This window comes from Heterocephalus glaber, unplaced genomic scaffold (assembly GCF_053883595.1).
Source record: "Heterocephalus glaber isolate CG9 unplaced genomic scaffold, H.glaber_assembly_v1.0 deba00001457, whole genome shotgun sequence".
Lineage (NCBI taxonomy): Eukaryota > Metazoa > Chordata > Mammalia > Rodentia > Bathyergidae > Heterocephalus > Heterocephalus glaber.
In genome coordinates, this window is record NW_028258305.1 from 14,601,915 (window position 1) to 14,619,321 (window position 17,407).

Here is a 17,407-nt window from a genome sequence, read left to right on the forward strand (position 1 = left end):
AATTGAGGTCTATTAGTAAAATTCTGTCATGACAAATACAAGATAAAATTAATAGAAACATTGTTTACTACTTTGTCAAAGATCACTGGCCCACTTTTAGTTCCTTGAATTCTCCAGTGCTCCAGGTTGAACTTAGCAGGAGACAGCAGGGACCAGAAAGGGCAGCAGTGTCCATAGGCAGGAACTACTCTAGAGCAACATCCTAGCCTTTTCCCTATCCATACTGTCATTTTTCCACCAGAGGAAGAATGGCTTCTCTGATTGGGAGAGGGGCTATGTGGAAGAAAGAATTGGGCATGCTCAGCTCATTCCTTTTCTCTCTATGCAACGTTGGGAACTCCAGACTCATTTGTTTCTCATCATGCAGGAACCCTAGTGGGATAGACCTTGACCCTATGGAAGAGGAATGTGGTTGTCCAGCTGTCCTGTGACTGGGGGAAGTACGTGTTATTAAATTAATCTGTGTCTTCTAACTTAGCTGCTCAGTAATAGAACTGATAATTTTGATTTTTATTTATCTGACTTTTGTGTCTCACACTTGTTATTTGGTTCAGATGGGTAAAAGAGAGGTAATCTGTCAGACTGGCATGGCCTGGGGTTACTCAGGGCTCTGATTATTCATACTGATAAGCCTGATTGTAGAAGGTCACATGCAAAGATGTAATTTCCTTTACTTGGGTAATGTTTGGCTTCCATTTCTATAACTTTTTTCCTGGCAAGATTGTGCAACTGATCATTTTGTAGGCCTGGCTGGATAATATTCTATTTGCTTAAACTTATGCACAGTGAATCTAGCTAACTTAGCCAAGGTTGTAAGGATGATTAAGGCAGTCATTCCACCCCCAAATTATTTTAAGGATGGACACTGTGAGTTAACAAGACAAGCCTTCATTCTTGGATTGAGTGAATAACAAATTGCAAGAAAGAAAACAGATTTCTGAAAACATCCTTTTCTTCTCCTAATAGAAAGAACATTGGCATTCTCTTGTTAAGCAGCTGTGTTTGGAAGTGCTTTTATTTGTCTGAGTGTGGGATTATTTAAGATCCTGTACAAGTCATGCCCTGTATACCTAAGTCTGGTCCAAAAGAAATTTTCGAATTTAAAAAAAAATAGGAAAGTTCAGCCATGGGAACATCACTGAGAACTTCTTGAATTGTGTTCCAGACCTCATCAGCTCTCTCCACAAGCATTTGTGTAACCAAAATGTATTTTTGTGGCTTCTGGGCAACTCATAATTTAAGAAGAGTCTTCAAAACCAACAGACCCACCCACGTAGAAGAATCAGATAAATTCTCACTGCTTGGCTGCCCAATGGTACTACTATTTTCCTTCAGAACACTTCTTAACATATCTTTCAACCTACTGAAGAGGCTAATCAGGCAGACCTAAGCATCTCTGGGCCCTGAATAGCCCTGCTGTAATAGAAGATTGGCTGTAAGGCACTCCCAAAAGCGAAGGTCATCTCCTGGCCATCCAGTGCTCCATTAACACATCCTGGGCTTTCATGTCAGAGGAGCTAAAGCAACACTGCTCAAAAAGCCTGGACCTGGATTACCTCACTGCCTCCAGTAACTGCTGGACATCAGAGGACTTGGGTGGGGCTCCACTCCAACTGCCCTGTGCTTCCTCTTCTGCCCTTCTAGGCCCCTTGCCCTGCCAACCCCACTGGAGCCCAGCCACCTGCAACCAGGCACAGGGCTCCACAAAGCTGGAGCAGGAGGAAGCAGAGCAGGAGAGGTCTCCTCTTGGAAACCACCAACAGGTGGATAGCAGCAGTGGACTGGAGAAGATGTCGGCTTAATTCTGGGTCCTGAAAAGTCTCTCATCACATGAAGAAATCTGTATTGGCCCAGTGAAACTATCAACACCAATAGGAATGTGATGGTGACTGCAGAAGTGTGCTGCTTCTGCTTTGACTGCTCTACTGTCACTTCCATGGCTTCCCACAGCCAGAATTTCTTAGGCTGACCAATGACCCCTACCCACTCTTTGTGAGGTGGAAGATAGGGTAAGATAAGTGGTTCTGTGGCCTTACTGGGACCTTCTCAACCAGAAATCTTCATTAACTTAGGGAATACACATTAACCAGTGCACAGAGGACAGCTGACTCTCTTCCATTCAAGAGGAGGAGCTGCCTAAACTTTTCTGCTCAGTCTCCCTCCTTACTGACTTTGAGGATGCCGGTGACCTGGATTGAAGGGAGCCTATGGGATTTGAATTGAATTTATAAATGAAAAACACATCAAAAGCACAGCCACATACTTACCTGAGATTATTAAAGAACTAAGCTGGGATCAGATCTAGACAATAGTCTCCTTACTCAGAAAATATGGTTTAAAGGCTCCAATTACCATTGAAGCCAGAAAAACAAACTCATGAGGTCCTGAAGTGAAAAGTTGACATAGTGTTATTTCTCAGACAGAACTGTTTCCAGATTGGCATTCCTCATGCCCTGCCCCTCTACAATCATTACTTCTGACACAGAGCTGCATGACCAGTCCCATCCCAGTGTGGACACCAATGGCTATGGCATCATTGGAACAGATGCCTCCTATTCTTGGGGACTTCTATTATTGAACCATCTTATGATGCTAGCTCCAATTGTAAGCCTGCCCCTCGCTGACTGAAGGATGTGGGTTACATTGAATGAAACAGAACTTCAGGGTCCCAAGCTTTATCTCAGCCTTTCTTCAGTATGGGGTTCCATTGGATTGGAGCTTCTTCATGACTAGTGAGAATTACTGTGCAGATTCAGATCTTTGTCTGGTGATTTGCTGCATAAAGGCTGGCCACACACTGAAACTAGAATTGATAATCCATAGAGGATTACCCCCAAACACACACCTGCAGCTTCCCCAGATCAAGTAGGTGTATTCCCTTGGTAGTATGGACAATGGAGACTAACAAGAACCATTTTTAGGTAGCTTTAAATTCCTTTTTTAAACTTCCAGTTTATTGCATACCAAGAGTTGATCACAACCTCCACGCTTCATAAGTGGACTCTATATTGGGACAGCATGAATACTAAGTGTCCTTTAAGGTAAGGATCTTGGGCAGAGACTCACATCAAGATTAGAAACTCTTTGGATGCCATTGCAGATCTCATTGTTAATAAGTTATGATGGTTTAAATTCTCATCCCACTCTGTTAGATTGTCTGATTCTCTTCCTGTGGGATTCCTGGCTTTGAACATAGCTCTGTGGTATAGCCTGTTGAGGAATGGAATGGAGATGCCCATGGAGTGTCTTGGTGTCATCACTGTTGGCAAGTGTGACAAGAGAGACCTCTTCTTCTCACCCAGTTACTTTACTTCTCTACTGGTAGCAGTGCCTATTTAGCTGGATCTAGGTTCTCAGAAACACAGATGTGCATACAAACAGTTGAACTGGGCTTTAGAAGAACACATGGTCATAGAGAATCCAGGGTCTCTGAGCTGGTTTTCTTTTCAGGCAAACATCCTGAGGGACTTTTAAGCAGGCAAGTTTCTTTTTCTAGTTCACTTGAAGTGGGAAAACTTCATGTTTCAGTCTTTCATAGGACTCTAGCATAAAGTTGTGTAATTAAATAAGGTGAATCTTTATCTTGCCTATCATGCTGGGAATCTTCACCCTACCAGGGAAAATTTCCAAATTGTCAATTTTTTTCTGGGTCATTTAAACTTTCACATGATATTTCCCTTCCCATTGTTTGCTGATTTCCAAATAGCTGCCCCTGTTTCCTCTTTCTTGCCTATTCTTCACTCATGTGGTGGCAAAATTCACAGAACTAGGAGACTTGGCAGAGGCTTTGAAAGCATTTTCTCAAAGGCACTGCTAAAGTGATTCACAGGAAGAGGTGGCCAGTTGGGAGAAAGGATCCTGAGGATGATACACTGCTTTTCAACAACATACTTACAGAATTCTTAAAGTAGATTGGAAATCAACCCAATGAATACATGCTTTATTTTTTAGAATTTATGTGTGGATGGGTGGAAACTTGCACTGGACTCGTACCTACCTACAAACCTCCACCTTGTTCAAATCAGTTGTCTTGCAGAAGAAATTGGTATCCTCTTTCCCATGGAGAGGATTGTACCTGGCTCTATAGTTGTAAAAGCTGACAAAAAAGACTTGTTAGGCACTGGAGGAGCAGTAGACCCAGATGCTATCCCATGCCTACCAGTGGAATTCTCAGGTCAGCAACCCATATGGGAGCAGCAATAGCATCCTGTGCCTGCACCAATCCCTAAGTGTGAAAATAATGTCAGTTTATTTCTCTTCTAAGGGAAAATGTAGTCCCAGCTTAGCTAAACTGACAGAATATACATCCATCATAGAGAGGGAAGAGGTGGTAGACTGTAGAAATATTAGTCTCATTTCTTTATATTTTTGGATGGAAAATGGAATGAACTTTATAGCCAGGTAGCCATATTTATGGAGGGTAAGAAAATGTGAGCATTTTAATTTTATGTGACAAAATCTGAGTTGGAGCATATAAAAGTTAAAGGCCCAGCATAAATTATTCAAACTATAAGAAGATACAGAGGAAATTAATAGGTACCTTAGGCAAAATAAGAGTGCTAAAGGCATATGACCCATCTTTAGGGAAGGAAGAAGGTTTCCCGAAGAGTCTCTAGAATAAACAGTAGTATCAGCACTCACTGAAAGGTGCTGAGGTCTTTACCAGTATCATTTGAGTGAGAAGTATGGTGGTTCAGATAAGAAAACTAGAGGGATTTTGTGCTTTACAACTCCCTGTAAAGGAAAGAGATTCTGCTTTCCTGGTTAATTGTCAGTATGTAAAGACACAGTGCCTCTGCTAAATCATCCAAAGGGATGAGGTGAAGTAAGAACCCATGATCTGTCAATATCAACATATCAGCAGCAGCCTGGGGTCCCAATGGTGGATTAATGAATGGGCTCCTGGGATTCTTATCATACTCTCTCTCTCTTTCACATTTTTGACTCTATAATTTTCTCTAATGGGAAGCCAGATTCTTGAGTCATATCCAGATGGGTAGAATGAACCAGTGACTCACTTCAATGGAGGGACATGGAAGTTCTTTAAAGCCATCACAGCACTAACTGTTAATGATAGGCATTTTGAAATGTTTCAGAGACATTTGGAAAATGTCTGCTTAGCCTGAGAAGCTTATATTATTTGCAATTTTCACTTTCCTATACTCATTAGGCTGTGCATTTGCTAATTGCCTATGTATAATCACCCTTAACTGCATTTATCCTTGACCTACTCATGTTATAAATATTTTAGTGCTTCTTATCTGATAGGAAGATTGATTTATCTTTTCCTCTGTGGACTGCAGACCAGGTTGCTCCTTACATTTTAAACAGACAGAACTCCAGGAGTTCTTGTATTTTGGTTTTTATAATATTTTAAAGGGAGCAAAATTTTAACTACTGTGAGTGACATAAGATGCCAAGAAAATATATCTGAAAGGGAGAAGAAAAAGTAAAGAAATACATGATTCATTTGGTAAAAAGGCAAGCATCTTGTTGACCCTATAAAGAAACAAAATCTCAGGGCCGGGGATTTAGCTCAGTAGTTCTGGCGCCTGCCTCGCAAGCGCAAGGTCCCAAGTTCGATTCCCGGTACCAAAAAAAAAAAAAAGAAACAAAATCTCTTCCTAGACATCCTCCATTACTCTTAATATGTTATTTTCAGGGTTTGACAAAAGCCCTCTACATGTACAAGGTATAAGTGCCATTCCAATCAACTGTATTTCAGTTCTATAACGTTCTGACTGATATTGGAAACATTTTCAGAGCACAGAACACATCAATTATTGAACACTTCAGCAATGTAAGAATATTAAAATTGTTTCAATACATGGACTATAGTGGTTAATCAAAGTACTCATGAATTATTGCAAGTATATATGTGTGTATATATATTTATATATGTATATATATAATACATTTCTATCCAGAGATATTTGACACTGAAAACAATTTTAGGAGTTGGGGGTGGTGGAGAACACCTGTAATTCCAGCACTCGGGAGGCTGAGGCAGGAGGATTGCCACAAGTTTGAGGCCAGCCTGGGCTACATAGTGAGTTCAAGGTCAGCCTGAACTACATAGTGAGACCCTGTCTCAAAAAAACAAAATCAAAAACAAAAAACAGTTTTAGGTAAAAATCCATAAGGAATGGAGTGGTAACTTCTTAGGGTTTCTAAACTGAACAGGAGTAAGATGCGGCAAGTTTTATATGAAACAAAAGGTCCCTGAACAGGTAAGAGAGCCAAAGAAACATGGCATTTTGTGTGAATGATACTCTATTTAAACACAACTCCCTTTCAAGGGTAAAACATTTATAGTTTCCTTGATAAGTAGTAGCCTACAACACAGGTCAGCCTAAGAGAGAAGCACTAACCAAGGCCTTTATTAATGTAAAGACAGGTATAGGATGTGAGCAGCAAACATGGTCAGATGAGGGGACCACCCTATCTCTAAAGGTAACTTATTTGTGAACATTCTTCTTTTTGAAAAATTATTTGATTGGAACAGGTATGTCTTCCTTTTCTACTCCTCCTTCATCCCTTCAGCCAAAGAGAACAAAATTGCTTTGAACGACTGCTTTGAATGCTTCTTCTTTCACCTTTAGATATCACCACCTGGATGGGCGAGGCCCATTTCTTCTCTTTCTTCTTTCCTTAACTCACCATTAAAATGAGTATTGATGTACTTACTAATCAATTATTTATTAGGATTTGTTGACCAGTCTTTGGTTTAATAGAGAACAGATTCATCTCAGAGTGAAAGCAAGGCCATAACAGAGGCTACGCAGAATCAGGGAAGGCACCTGGTACCTGTGCATACTTGGGTAGAAGCTGAGGACTGGAAAATCCACAGAGGTGTAGCGTGTATTCTCCAACAGTCTGCTCTCTGTCCTATCAGACCCCGAGGAGCTAGACAAGAATCTGCACTATTCCTGTGGATGCCTTGGGGGAGGGGAAGACAATTTATCAGATATTTCTAGGCCTCTGGAAATTTCCCTTGGGTGTACTCATTTCTAATTGGCTGAGGTACCATATGGCCTCTTGGTGGCCCTGAAATTGAGAGAGACCTCCAGTTTCAGAAAGAATTATAAGCCATTGTGATACTGCCAACCCCAATCCCAACAGAGGACCGTCAGCCGCAGAAGCAGACCTCTTCAACTTCCTGTCTGCCTTAGTTACTTTTCTTCTAACTGGGACACAATACTGAACATCCATAACTTAAAGTAGGAAAGGTTTGTTTTGGCTTACAGTTTATAGAGGTTTCAGTCCATCATCGACTGTTTCCAAGGCAGGGTGGCATGGCAGAGGTGTATAGTAAAGGAGGAACAGCTCATGGCATAGCAGGCAAGAAGAGAGCAATCAAGGCAGGAAGGAGGGAGATAGGCCTTTTTGAGGCATGCCCCCAGTGACCTATTTTTTCCAATCAGGTTTCACCTCCCAATATCACATTAACTATAAAATCAAGAACAGACTAATCCATTGATGAGTATCATGCCCCCAAGATCCAATCACACCCCCCCCCGCAAAGCCTCACCTATGAAGCTTTGAGGGGACATGTAAATGTATAATATAACACTGACCCTCATGCATTCACCTACAACAAGAAAGCTAAGCCTGAGAGTCAGTCCTCATCTCTCACATCCAACTCACAAACCTCCTAGCATACCCTGGGGAAGAAGAGAAGACCTTTGAATCTCTTTCAAGATTAGCTTGACTCAATTTTAATAACTAAATATGACCTAACAGATAGTGAATCTACTTAAAATGGCACTAAGTGTTGAAAAGGGTGATTTGACAGGACAAGGTTGAAAGGAGTGATTCAAAATATATCTAAAGCTCTTTTTCTTGCCTCCTGCTTTTGATATTGGGAATTGAACCCAGGGCCTCATGCAGGCATGTGGATCAATGAAACAGAATAAAAAAAGCAGAACAACCCCAGGCATATACAGCTACTTGATCTTTGACAAAGGGGCCAAAAACATACACTGGAGGAAAAATGCTTCTGGGAAAATTAGTTATCCACACACAGAAGTCTGAGTCTAGACCCATATATATCACCCTGTATTAAACTAAAATCAAAATGGATCAAAGGCCTAAATGTTAAAACCAATACACTTAATCTGCTGGAAGATAAAATAGATAAAAACCTGGAAGACATAGGTGTAGGCAAGGACTTCGTGAACAGAACTACAGTGGCACAGAAATAATACTGAGAATCAACAAATGAGGTCATATCAAATTAAAGAGCTTCAACACAGCAAAGGAAACAACCAACAGGGTGAAGAGACACTTCTCAGAATGGGAAAGTTTTTTGCCAGCTAATCCTTGGACAGAGGACTAACATTAAGAATGTATAAAGAACTCAAAAAATTAGACTCCCCCAAAAAAGACCCCATCAAAAAATGGGCAACCAAAATGAATAGACACTTCTCAGAAGAAGTATAAATGGCCAATAAATACCCCCAAAATGCTTATCACTGCTGGCCATCAAAATGTTCAACATTGTAGGCCATTAGAGAAATGAAAATTAAAACTATACTGAGATACAATCTTACCTAAGAAAGAGCAGCGATCGTAAAAAAATCTGATAATAACAAATACTGGTGAGGATATGGGAGAAAAGCAATTATTCTATCTACATTGTTGGTGAGAATGTAAACTAGTATAACCACTTTGGAAATCAGCATAGAGATTCCTCAAAAAACTAAAAATATAAATTCCCTTTGACCCCAACTATCCCCCTGCTAAGTATCTTCCCAAAAGATTTAAAATCATCATATCACAGAGATACATGTATACCCATATGTATAGCAGCACAATTTATAATACAGTAATTAGGTCTTGGAAACAGTGTTTCATGTCCATCAACAGAGGAATACACAAGGAAAATGTATTTATACACAATGGAGTACTGCATGGCCATAAAGAAAGAAAAACTTGAGGCATTCATAGGTAAATGGATGCAACTTGAGAACATAAGGTTAAGTGAAATAAGTCAGACACACAAGATCAAATTCACATGGTTACTCTTATATGAGAAACACAAAATATATATACAATAAAACCTTGGTTTGTAAGTATAATTCATTCTAGAAACATGCTTACAATCCACAGCACTTGTATATCAAAGCAAATTTCCCATAATGGAAACTCAGCTGATTTGTTCCACAACCCAAAGATATATAAAACTAATTACAATACTGTATTATAATACAAAATAATAAAAAATACAAAATATAAAGAAAATAATCAAATTAATCTGCACATACATTGAAAACCTTCGTGGCTGGTGTGAGGGAGACAAGAGAGAGGAAGGTTATTGTATAGAACAACTTTCACTATTGCTAACAGAATCACTGCTATCTATGGCTCAATGGAATCTTTTTTTTAATCCAACTTTAACAAGGAACCTACCTAATGACACTTGCTTTTGCCTCCTTTTGAGAATTTTGCAGAAATGTGACATTGCATTGTTGTTAAACAGATTCATCACCTGCACTTGCAACAATCCTATTCAGGTGGTGCTTTTCTACAAAATTTTGCACTGTTTCCCACATTTTACACATCTCCCTAATCTCATTTGAAGTGAGGGATTCTTCTGCTTTTCTTCCTCCTCCTCCTCCTCCTCCTCCTCTACAGACAAAATTTCCATAACCTCTTGCTGTTGGGAGATGATCACCCCTCACTGGCTTGTGATCATGTGATATTTGGAGTCATGTACTACTCATATTGCAAGACATCGTTTATCAAGTTAAAATTTAACAGAAATGTTTGCTCATCTTGCAGAATACTCGCAGAGCAAGTTACTCATAACCCAAGGTGATATATATATATATATATATATATATATATATATATATATAACAAACTAGGAGAGGTAAATCAGAAGTAGGGAGAACTGCTTCCCCAAATTACATAGTCCATCATTTCAAAACTATTTTAGTATATATGCTAATTTGTTTCACTTATACTACTAGTTTATCTTAGTTCATTGTAAAGAAAGTTAATTATCTTTTACTTTTTTGTAAGAATCTTTTTGGTTTATGTTTTATACTCTGAGTAACTACTTTGAAGATAACAATGCACAGTATATTAACTATTGTTATTCTCTTATCTTTTTATGAAATTCTCTTATTTTGTTATGAAATTTTGTTTTAGTTTTTCATAAACAAAAGTTAAAAAAAAGTTACTGAGAACACTTCAAACAGGAGAAAATTTTAAATTTTGAGACAGAATCTTGTTAAATTGTTGTACGCAGTGGTTTATGGGAATAAATTTAATACAGGACACATAATTTATAGGATTATTTTATAATATTCACCCCAAAAAGTCAAATGCAGAAGAGTGCAAAAGATCTGTCTGTGCTCTAGAGACCCAAAGAATCCAGCCAAGGGTCTGGATCCCATGGCGATGTCCCGCAAGAGACCAGCTGAAGCCCTAGAGCCCTTGGCAACCTCTCACGCAAGTCCGCATCAAGGATCTTCACCAGGGAGGCCCAAAGGCCAGTGGTGGAAGCTAGAAAGTCTGCGCCGGTGGGGTGAAAGATCTGTGCCAGAAGGCTGAGGAATCTGCGCTGGAGCCAGAAAGTACAGCAGCCATTCCTGGTGCTGTTCTTCCAAAAAGAGCTGAGTTCCTATCAGGAAAACCAGCTGTAACAAACTCACTTCTCCTGGGAAATCAGCAGCATGCGATCTTCTCTTCGTATTTTCCTTTTATGCCACTGGCAACAGTCTTCAGGTGGGTCTTCCGTGCCCAGAACTACACTGACTCAATTCTGCTGAGCGTTATTAAATTGACCATTAGTTAATCCACCACAATTGTCCAGGCCAGCCTTATTTGTATATTAAATTCTTTCACCTTATTTGGAAAGTTTTCTGCTATCATTTCAGTTAAAAGGTTTTTTAAAAATGCCATTTTTGGGCCGGGGGTTTAGCTCAGTGGTTCTGCTGCCTGCTGTGCAAGGACCTGAGTTCAATCCCTGGTACCCAAAAAACAAAACAAAAAATGCCATTTTTGCTGTCTTTCAATTTTTCACTAATTCTAATTAATCCTAGATTTGTCTTATTCACATCACATAGGAGCTGTTGGATCCATTTATCACGTTCTCTTGTTTTTAAGGTATCTCTTATTAATTAGTTACCAACAACAGACCTGTCTTCTAATTTTGACACTGTCCTCACATTGGTCACTTCGGCTGCCCATACTTCAGTAGAATTTTTAATTTTCTGAATTTCTATCTGGAGCCTTTTTATGGACTCCAATTCTTTTCTATGGTGGTCATGCATGTTTTCCATTGTTTTGTTCAGCTCTGATTTGCATTGTTTTGTTGGTGTTTCCTGTAAATTTACTGATAATTTTATTTATTTGGCATAATATCTTATTACTTATATTTTCCGTGAGCTTGCCAAATGCTTCATTGGTCTGCTTTGTCATCTCCCCTGATATCATTTCAGAAGACTTTTGTGTGTCTTTTAGTTTCCTCCCCTTCCAATGGCCCATGGATCAGCTTTGGAGGATTTGGGAATTTTTGGAGGCATTTTGTTGGCTTATCTTCTCAGGTGGGTGTTACTTTTCTCTCATTGCTGGGACAAAATACCTGACACCCAAAGTTAAAAGGGAAGGGGTTTATTTGGCTTACAGTTTGCAGGAGTTTCAGTCCATAATTGGCCAACTCCAAGGCAGGGATGACAAACAGGCATGACAGAGCAGAAACAACATGGCACACACAAAGCAGCAAAGACTACAAGAGATATTTTTTTAATTAAGTTTATTGGTACATTTTAGATATACAATACAGTTACACTCATCACTGGAATCTTGTACCTATACATGATGTATCTTGATTCTTATTTTTTCCCCATTCCCCTGCCCTCACTTCACCCCCTCCACACTTCCCCATTTACAAAGACTTTGTTTACATTTTTTTTCTCATGTCTTTTTTCTTTTCCCTTCTTTCCTTTCCCCTACCCCTCCCACTTTCCCTATTCCTTTAGACCTTTTCTTCCTATTTCAATTATCAATTATACATTTCAATCCTGATTTGCACTTTTAGTTTTTCACACCAGAGAAACTATTCAGTATTTATTACACATTTGTCCTATTTATTTCACTTAAGAGTATGGCCTCAATGTGTATCCACTTAGCTATAAATGTCTCTAGTTTCTCATTCTTTATGGCTGAATAGTACTCCATTTTATTAAAAAAAACCCACATCTTCTTTATCTAGTCTCCAATTGATGGGAAATTGGGCTGTTTCCAAGTTTTAGCTATTACAAACTGTGCCGCTATAAACATGGGTGCGCATATGTCGCTGTGGTATGATGCTTTTAATTCTTTTGGGAAGATACACACCAGAGGAATAGCTGGGTCAAATGGGACCTCTAATCCTAGTTTTTTGAGATATCTCCATATTGATTTCCACAGTGGTTGCATCAGTCTGCACTTCTACCAACAATGGAGAAGGGTTCCTTAAGAATTTTTTTTTTTTTTTGGTAACGGGGATGAAACTTGGGACCTTGAGCTTGTGAGGCAGGTGGCAGAACCACTGAGCTAAATCCCCAGCCCAAGAGAGAGATTTTAACAGCATCTTTCTGACTCTTTTATCTTATTCAGACTACCAGGATTAGGGTGGTGCCAAACTAATCACTCATATGTAGTAATTTAATAACCACACATCCTTAATCCCAGCATCACACATTCTGAGAAAGAAAGTTCTACCTCATCTGTGTGAGGCTTTGGGGGGACAGCTAAACACAAATGATAACATCATGTTTCTGTTTTTTAAATTTCTTTTCATTTTTGGGTTAAGGTTTGTGAGTTGATTGTGGTGGAAAGCTTTGTTTCTAGGATGGAGATCTCTTTGAATAATGTCTACTTTTCAGTGGAGCCCTCTGTGCATGCCTATCTCAGGATCCATCCACCTCCATTTGCAGTGGTACTTTGGTTCAGGGACTTTAATTCTTTCCATAATTCTGGTTGCAAACCAAATTGGACAAGAACTGGATCAAATTTCCCCATAAGGTCAACATTGAACCTAACCATTTAATTTGATTTGGTTCTTTCCCCATTTGGTTTGCAACCAGAATTGTGGGATAAATTAAGTTTGTGAACCAAGATAGCACTGTACTTGAGATGGGAGGTTACAGCATATTTGGCCCAATACCCAGTTTTCTAGGAATGGGCCACAGTATTGTTAATGACCCCAAGACAATCTAGATATTGGCATCTTAATAAAACCAATTAATAGCAAAAGCTATGCTACCTTTGCTATAGTAATAAAAATCAGCATCATTTATAGCACCAAATACAAACAGTATTGACAAACCCTAAGAACTAATAAAGTATCACCCTCATATGTAGAAAAAAGATCTATGAATTATAGTAAAAACACTAAGACAAACCAAATATTGACCTACAATTGACCTACAGTACATATCTACTAAATGGAACAAGTTTATCTCTACTAACAACAGCATAGTGTTCCACAGCAATAGTGGAAATTTAACTATGTATGTAGAGATTCATAAAGCTTTGTAGTTATACCAGTAAAGGTGGAAGGGGTGGGGAACTGGAGAATGAAAAAAGCAAAATTTGAAAAATAAATTAATTTGATATGATGAGGAGAGAAGAGTAAGATGGAGGTCCTTTTGAGGAGTAAAAAGAATTTAATAGTAATAGAGAAGAATTCCTGGAAAGAATGAATAAGAAAAAAAAGAAAGAATATAAAAGAAAGCAAAAATAAGAGATGAAAGAAATATTTAGAAAAAGGGGGGAAAATGTTGGAAAGGAAAAAGAGAAAAGAAACTAAAATAGAAAAAAGGGGAGAAAATCCCAAGCACCCCTCTCCCCAAAAAACTAGTGAAGGAAAGTTAAAAACAATGGGACCTAGCCAGTCATGATTTTCTATGCCTAGCTTTAGGGACTATGGGGTTGTTGAGGTGCCCTTCTTGCACTAAAAGTCCCTCTGTTCATTCCTCCCAGACAGTGGTTACTGTCCAAGTCAAGGCATATCCTTAGTCCTGTCAGGGAATATGATCAGCCCTCTTTTATGAAGAGTTATGTACCAAATCTCACTGCAGCACTATTATGAGCCAAGCTGAACTTAATTTTAAAAAGCAATTTCTTGTGCTTAAATAGCCCAAACCAGAGCCATCTGAAAGGCTGATTCTTCCTCTCCATCCCCAACTCCAAACCTAAGCCTTGGGGAATATGATCATTCCTTTTGTCTTTGTTGGATGTAGGCTACAGGGCAGGTGTTGGAGTGGGCTGTTGGAATTAATGTCCTTAGTCATGAGGTCTGGTTGCTCTCTTCTCCCTCCAGGTGCTGTCCTCGTCCAAGATCAAATGAGTTGGTTATTCCTTGCCTCTGCTGCCCTGTCCTGTGCTCCCCTGGGGGAGGAGCAGTGCTTGACTAGCCCAGGTCTGCTGTTTACATGGGGGCAGGGCCTGGCTTGGGATTCTTAGGTCATATAGATAATGTAATATCTGGATCTCACGCCTTCATAGAATTGTGATGTTGATTCTTATTGAAGACTTTTTGTTACCTTACTTTTTTCTACTCAGTGTCCCAGGCAGACATTGCTAGCTATTTTGTTGCTTCTCTGACCCAATGAGTAGTTTCTCTAAGCCCTTTAGGAGGAAGGGGCAGCTCTTTGAGGGTCCTGGTTATGTGCAGAAGTACTGATTCCACCTTTCCACTTGTCTTAGGCCACAGGTCACATCTCCAGGCCCTTTCCTTTGTATCAGCTCATGGGCCTGACCCTCTAGCTTCAGAATAATCTTGGTTTTTAACTTCAGTTTTTTTCTTTTGAGTTTGCCCATTTATCAAAATTTCCATTTGGTGTTATCCAGTGTGGCTGTTGGGCAGCTGTAGAATGGTATGCCATGGAGGAGGATGTCTCTGCCTTTTTGCATCCCTGCTTGCTCCCACGTGACCTTTGAGTGCTGTCTCCTCAGCCAGAGTAGTGAGAGGCTGGAACATTATCCCCTTTGGAGAGATCTAGGCTTCTCCTATGTTCACCACCTCTGGTTCATTTCATTCTTCCTTTCTTCAGGAACCTAGAGTCTGATCTGAAATTGCTCCCTTAGAGAGGGCTCAGCTGTGTCTTCATGCTCTCTTCTCTTTTTCCAGGATTAAGCAAAACAGATACAGAGGAGTACCTCAGAGCACCAGCATTCCCCTTCCCCTTTCCACATCTTTCTCCTCGCTCTCTAGGTGGGAAAGGACAAGGCCAGCACCACTCCAGGCCTCAAGAATAATTCTCTGGTTTCTCTTGTGTTTATTCTCCTGCTTCTTGCTGATGGATGCTGCTGTCACTTTTGTTAGAATGATAGAGAATCAAGGTTAGGTTTGGAGTTGGAGTTGGAGAGGAAGAATCAGCCCTTCAAATGGCTCTGGTTTCGGCTATTTAGGCACAAGCAAAGGCATTTTAGAATTAGGTTCAGGTTCGCTCACTACAGTGCTGCAGTGAGATTTGGTACAAAAACTCTTCATAAGAATTTCTTTTTTTGTTTGCTTCTCTGTGCACCTTATATGAAGAGGGGTTATTAGGAAGGGATAAGGACCCTAATGATTCTAAATCTCATAGACCTATGTTTCTCAAAACAACCTGCACATTCAAATCACCTGGGGAATTAAAAAAAGTATTATGGATAACTTGCCTCTGCCCCAGAACAATCAAACCAATTTCTGAGGGTGAGTTCCAGGTTTCAATATTTTAATACTTTCCAGGTTATTCTAATATGTAGTCAGATTGCCAAATCACTACCTTAGATATAACACTACCTTAATCCCATCCTATAATTATTTCCAACACTAGAAAGTTTAAGTCAAGACACCTGCCCTCTTTAATTATTAATTAGCTCGGGGAAAGGTTAGGAGAGCTCTAGGTACATACAAAATAACTGCTAACACATGTATTTTCAAAAGGCCGAGGGACTGATTATTGTGTAATAGAACAAAGCTTCCAAATCACATGCAATATTAAGGTCAGCAAGCTAGGGAGTTCTATATTCCCACTGCCCGCCCCCTGGATTATTTGATCTTTGTTTTAGTCTTCTCGAAAGATAAAGATGCTCAGTTTGTGACCTTTTTGCAGCTGGAAGGGTGGTCCCTGGAGCCCGAAGCCTTCATTTTATTCCAGGGTTACAGTAGTAACTCTGTAGGGCTGACAGTATTTTTCTGTCTTGATTACTTCCTTCTCTAGTTTCCAGCTAATCCCTCAGATTCTGCTATGTTGTCTTACATTTTAGGTCCTACACAGGATCCCCTTGAAACTGGCCAGCCTGGATCCCATTCTCCAGGACACTGGGAACTTCCTTTGGCTTTGTGGCATTCTTGGTGGTTGGGCCCAATGTCTCCTGAACCCATCACAGCAGAGAACAGAGGTTCTCTTTGACCATGCTGGTTCTCAGTGGACAAACTGTTTCCAGATTTCCCTTTTAGGCCATTGAGTTTCTCTTCAGGGAAGAGGAATGAGATTTCCTTTTTGCATTAGCAGAATGTCCAGATGCAATCTCAGGAATCATTAGGGTAAATGAACAGAAGATAACTGGACTATCTTCAAAGGACATGTGACTAAATTCTTGAGAGGAAATATTTTGGAAAGAAATTCCTAGGTGATTGCTATCTCTCTATAGCAATAACAACTCCCCATTACTATACTGACTTATAGTTTGTTCCTTGTCACTCCTACCTGAACAGCACTGATTTAAAATTTAAATTACAACATGATGTTTACCCTTTTCCCACTGACAGCATGAGTCTCTTCCTTCTTTGTGTTTGTCCCCTTCATTTCTCAATTATTTCTTTTCATGTAAAAGATTATTCTTTTTTACTGATTAATTTTCTTTGGGACAGGTTTCCTTTAAAAATTTTTTTGATAATAGGAAATAAGGATAATAGATAATAATAAGATAGATAATAGATAATAATAAGATAGATAATAGGAAATAAGGAAATCTTTTGCAAAAGGGAAGGGGACCACGAGATGGAGGGAAAGGGAGGGGAGGGGAAGGGAATGAGAAAAGAACTAAGATGTGTTATGTACATGTACCAACTCCCCAGGATAAAACTGCAAACACATGTCAATAAAAACAAAAATTAAAAAGAGAAATTAATAGCAAAGTGATGTTCATTAAATAGAGCAGCTTAACAACTTAGACAACAGGAAATAGCTGAGGCTACTCTAAGAAGTAAATAGTCACACAAGAGTCACCACAGTACAGTAGATTTTTTAAAGAGAAATCTTTTGCACACATTTTTCCCTTTTTGGTTTAGATTGTGTGTGTGTGTGTCTAACATTTGTTCCATAACTATTATATTATCCTTGAAGCTAAGTTAGATGTTTTATATCTTTAAAAAATTTAAAAAAATTTTTGAACTCCATTCAGAAGGCTTACTGCATACACC

At 39.4% G+C, this 17,407-nt stretch overlaps 1 protein-coding gene and 1 pseudogene across 2 annotated transcripts in view; one reads left to right on the forward strand and one right to left on the reverse strand.

The window, feature by feature from the left end:
* Cimip6 (ciliary microtubule inner protein 6) overlaps nt 1-17,407 on the reverse strand; it is a 297,684-nt gene that overhangs the window by 59,200 nt on the left and 221,077 nt on the right. The gene's annotated exons all lie outside the window — the stretch shown is intronic.
* LOC147826963 (AMMECR1-like protein pseudogene) lies at nt 437-5,221 on the forward strand (annotated as a pseudogene).